Source organism: Panicum virgatum, chromosome 4N (assembly GCF_016808335.1).
Source record: "Panicum virgatum strain AP13 chromosome 4N, P.virgatum_v5, whole genome shotgun sequence".
In the NCBI taxonomy this organism is placed as follows: Eukaryota; Viridiplantae; Streptophyta; class Magnoliopsida; order Poales; family Poaceae; genus Panicum; species Panicum virgatum.
The window spans coordinates 13,751,110-13,756,613 of record NC_053148.1 but is presented as its reverse complement, the minus strand read 5'-3'; positions in this window follow the sequence as shown (position 1 = coordinate 13,756,613).

Below are 5,504 nucleotides of genomic sequence, written 5' to 3'. Positions count from 1 at the left end.
GATCGGGTCGAGTTCACCCTTGAGAGCTTGGGGAAGATGAAGAAGAAGCTTGGGGATGTCCTTCTCCTTGGTCTCCGGCGAGGAAGAGGTGGCCGAGGTGGTGGAGGAGCTCGTCGGCGTCGTCCTTCTCTAGTCCTCCGTCGATCTCCGGCGAGGGTGGGGTGGATTTGGTGGGAGGGTGTGAGTTCTTCCTCCATGGCTTGGTTGGGGAAGAGAAGGGAGAGGAAAGGAGTGTTCTGTTGGGGAAGAGAGGCAACGGGGAGGGGAGGGGGCGCTGGTAGTGGTGGGGCACAAATGGGGCCGATGAGGATACGTGGCATAGCTTCTCTGCGCAGGCGACATGCAGGCATGGGCCTCTTGCGGACCGTCCGCGGTAGAGGAGCGGACCGTCTGGAGGGGAGGGTTACGTTACAGGCTGGTTCTGTATATAAACTTCTTCCTTTACTTCAACTCCCAAAACTGATCTTCCAAGCCTCCAAAAATTCCACCAATTTTTGTGTTGATACTAGAAATCAAGAGCTACCCATTTTGCTTGGAATTGGTAGAAAAGCTATTGCGGATTTGAAATGAAAATTCTTCCCGAAATGCTATTTCTCGATTTTCGGCTAAGCTGTTTGGCTTCAAGATGGTTTCCTAAAATCTGGGAAAAATCACCTAAATTCAAGTTTCTAAAAATAGTATTTTATCAAAGTAGTTCCCAATATAAGTCATATAATGAAAATGCAAGTTGCTTCCCAAAGCATGAGTTCAAAATGCATTAATAATTCAAAATTAAATTCAAATGCATTCAAATGAAGTATGAAAATCTTTATGAATGCTAACAAGAATGCTCATGATGCAAAGCTTAACATGATAATTACATTTGGGTCGTTACAAATTCTACCCCCTTAGAAGAATCTCGTCCCGAGATTCAACAAAAGCTTGAAAAAGGATATGGTAAAAGATAGAATTGGTGGTAGAACATTGTAGAGAGATATTTGATAATAATATATGGTCAAGAGCATGGTAGACTAGGAAGTTTGCAGTTCGATAATAGAAGATGAGTTCATCTAACTAAGATATAACATGTGGGGTATTGATTCATATTGGCTTGTGTAGAGATTTTTGTTTCCTAGGGAAGAGGAAGAAAGGAATAGTCATCTTAGTCATGGAATTTAGAATTTGGGGTGTGCTAGCTCATTGGTAGTTTTCTCTAAAAGATCTAAGAAACACCTAAAGAAGGTAAAGATGAGAGGTTGCAATCGATCTCCATATAGATGTTGTCTACTAGATTTAGTGATGGACATATTTTGGGTGAAGGAGAGAAGGAGGTATGCATAAAGGAAATTGAATTGGTTCTACAAAAGGCTGATTCCAAGATATTTCTATATGTTTATGAGCAGCCATAGGTATCTATTCTTCACAAAATTACTCCCCAACTTAATCTAGTATTTTGACTCAAAGGTATCATTCTGGCTATTCCCCAAATCCCTTTTCATGGTATATGCTCATTTGAAATCACATGATTGCACATGACAAATTGATGGGTTATGCAATTATTTACAAAAATGTAGCTCTATTAATAGGGGTCCTAAATGGTTAGTATGAAAACATAATGCATGGCATGATTGTAACACCTCCGGTGTTTAGCACTGTTTAAACATGCCATTAACATCAAATGACACAGTAAACCCTATTTTGGTGATTACTTAAAAGCCGAGTTCCGTTTAAATACACCAAAAAGTCAACTCTCGCACCTTTGTCCAAATGAACTTTTGCCCAAGATGAAAGTTGTAGGGTTTGATAAGATAAACAACTTTCGTGTTCAAAGTTTTTCAAGTTACAACATGAAATTTTGAGAAAAACCCCGAAAAACAGTGGGTTCATTTAAACTTGATTTCAAATTTTTTAACTTTCAAATCGTTGCTCAAACGAAGTTTTGCCTGAAAGGAAAGTTGTAGGAAATTTAATTTTGAACAACTTTCGTGTTCAAAATTTTTCGAGTTTCAATTGAAAATTTCGAGTTTGAACCAAGTCAAACCGCTGATTTTTATTTCTCTCTCCACTCCCTTTCTCTCTCTCCTCTCTCTCTCCCTCGCTGACCCTCCCCTCTCTGCTCTGCGCGCGCGCAGGCACTTGAGCACGCCGCTGACTGCGGGCTCGCTGCGCTCGCTGCCGCCGCGCTGCCTTGCCGCGCCGCTAACCCCTCCCTACCCCGCTCGAGTGCGCACGCGCCCGGATGCCGCTCGCTGCCGCCCGCCCGCACGGCACCCTCGCCACCAGAGCTCGCAGCGCCTGCCGCCGCGCCATTACTGCCCCGCCGCCCGGCCACGCCACCACGCTCCCGTCCCCGTCGTTGACCCCGCGCCGCATTCGAGTGCTCGCCTGCCTCGCTGTGCCACGCTCGAGTGCTGGCACTCCGCGACGACGGCGACGCGACGAGCCGCCGCCCACGCCAGTGTGCCCGCCCTTAACTCCTCCCCTGCCGAGCTCCCCTCTGCAGCCCTCTCCTCCCCATTTTGCTTCGCCATCCCGCGTTCCCTCTCCTTCCCTCTCCCTTCCACCCCAAGCCCAGCTCCCACTCCGCTCCCCGCGCCCTGGAACGCCGCCGCCCATGCCATTGCCGCCGCCGAGCACCGCCTCACCGCGGAGCCCCCACCTCCGGCCTCCCTCCGCCCCAACGGAGCCCGGGAATGGGATCCCCACCTCCCCTTGGTGCTCACCGGCCCCCTCCTTCGTCCGCTCCGACCACCGAAGCTCGCCGGGGCAGAGCCGCCGCCAGCGCCGCCCGCCGCGGAACCCCCTGCTCCGCCCCTCCCCGACCCCAATCAACCCCCGAGCTAGCTTCCTCATGGCGCCGTGAAGCTCCCCGGCCTGCTCTTGCCCCTCCTCTCGCGCCGGAGTGCCGCCGTCGCAGCTCGCCACCGCCGCCGGCCGTGCTGCTACGCCGCCATCCCTGCTCCGGCCATCCCCGTCGACCACATCACCCACCCCTAGGTAGAGCTCGGTGAGCTCTCACCCCTGGACACCATCCCCGCCGCCGGCGAGCCTCCTCCTCGCCGAAAAACCTCCGCCGCCACCTCCCCTGTTCTTGGCTCCGGCCAAGGGCATGTCTGTGAGCCCCCAAATTGTTCCAGGGGCCTAGATGCAAGTTTACATTTCCTTTTTCTTTTTGTTTTGAAAATCAGCAAACTTGTAAATTCGTTTTAAAATCGTAGAAAAATCAAAAAAATTAAAACTTAACTTTTCTGAGTTCCTTGTGACTATATCTACTACTTTCGTGTCATGCACTTTTTCTTTTGCTCAATAGTTTTTACTTCAATTAAAATACAAAGAAAATGTACTTTATATTAGATCTCGAGTTACAAGCATGAGTTGTTAGCCATTTTTGGTCAGTGGGGTACATGTTAGATGTATAGAGTTGTGTAAAAGTTTCGTGGACAGTTGACATGCCTAACTATCAGTTTCTATAAATCTTGATGTATGCCTAGGAGGGATAGTTTTATTTATTCAAGTTGTTATGATATGTTTCATGGGTTAAAACTTTTACAGTACTGGTATGTTAGTTCCCAGAGTCTAAAGAAAAAGTTTATCTGGAACAAATGATTTTTGGTGAGGATAGATACTTTAAATCATTACAAATAGTTTCTGTACATGAAAAATTATAATAATTTTTCTGGGGGTTAAATTTGAGTATATAACCATGCTGGTAAAAGATGAGGCTCTGGAACTTGCTATAACAGTCTATAGAATTTAATTTTGATCCATGCAGATACGCATTGTACTATTTTTCATGCCCTGTACCAAGCTTGTTTGATTGTAAACAATTTATGGAAAGCTCACCTTTAGGTAGGCAACACTCAGTTAAAATTTCATTACCAGTACTTGCATAGTTTGATCTGTAAAATTCATTTTTGTTTCTAGCAGTATCTGTTTATTTTATTTTTCATGGTTAATAGGCTGCATGAAATGGGCTGAAAATTTCACAGTAGGCAAGTTACTCAGATATGTACCTTTCATAAAAATTTCAAATCCAGAATCTCTGTGTAACTTTAATTATGATAAGGACATGCTTAACCTAGTAATAAATGAGAAAAACCATTCTTTTGCTGCATAGGAAGAAAAGGTAAAATCCACCCTAGTTACTTTGTAAAGTCAGATATAATAATTATTACTCTATAACTGATTGCCCAAAATGATGTAACAGAATGATTTACAAATCCTCTTAAGTTGCGTTGGATTACAACGCTATAGTGAAGAATTGATTAAATCGTTATCACTAAAGTAGCTCACGCATATGCATTTCATATAGATTCGACTACTCTCCCAGACGGTACGTACGAACTGGTGCCGGAGTCCTAGAGTGAGCAGCATGAAGCTCAAGTTAACCTAACTGAAATCACTGAAGACCTGAACCAGAGTTCAGAAGAGCCCAAGGCTAGCTCCGCTCAGGAAGGCAAGCACCGGAGCATGTCCTACCTATTTTAATTTATGCAACTAATTATATCCTTATTTATTTGTGCATTTAAGTTGCAGGAATTGTTTGGAACCTTAGTTGCATGATCCTAGGTACCTATTCTTGAACACTAGTATGTGTAGGTCGCTAGTTGGCTATGCTAATGGTTCGGTAGAAGTCGAGTGATTTCCTGTCACTTGCGAGCTCATAGGAGTTGAATGCTTGCTACACACTGCAATATAAGGTTTACGGGCGGGGTTGTTGTACTTGTGATACCCCGTCTGTTTAGTGAAAATGGATAAGGCCGCGGTGTGTGGTAGTGGTGGTTAAGCGTTTGAACGTACTAACCACATACCGAGAATATGGTAATCGGTAAGCTTAAGTACCTGATGGAACCGGCCATGGAACATACTCCCCACTGTCTGGTCTTTGGTCACGCACGGGTGTAGGGCACCCTAGGGCGGTGAGCCTGTTTCATGCCCGGGGAAAAAGGGGAAAAGTCGCGTGGGTGATTGCATTCCCCATGTGTGTGTTTAGGTCTGCCTGGCCAGGTTAACAAATTCGATTCGAATTGTCCGTCTCTCACGGATATTGAGACTGCTTAACCCTTTTGCCACATAGAGTAAGAAGTGGAACAATGATGATGAGAAATATGATTGAATGATGGAAAATAATTGTTTTTCACCATGCATGCCTTAGGGTAGATGCTAATGTAGAATGGTTAATCAAACTAGAACTTGAAAGCTAAAATCGGAAAATAAGGAGTTACTCTTTATTGCTTTTCGGCAAAGACAAACCCCTCAAGCCAAAAGCCTTGCATGTCTAGTTAGAGGGCTAATTATATCCTAGTCGGGTAAGCCTTGCTGAGTATTAGTATACTCAGCCTTGCTTGTGGCTCAATTTTGTTTCAGGTGATACTTTTGAGGACATGATTGCTAGTTTGACTTGGCCGTGTACTCTGCCTCCTCGTTGGTCGGTGGAGTGGGATACGACTCCGGCCAACGATGACAATGCCGAGTGATGTCATGTACGGGCTTCATCATGACATCATGTATCGTCGTTTAGAACT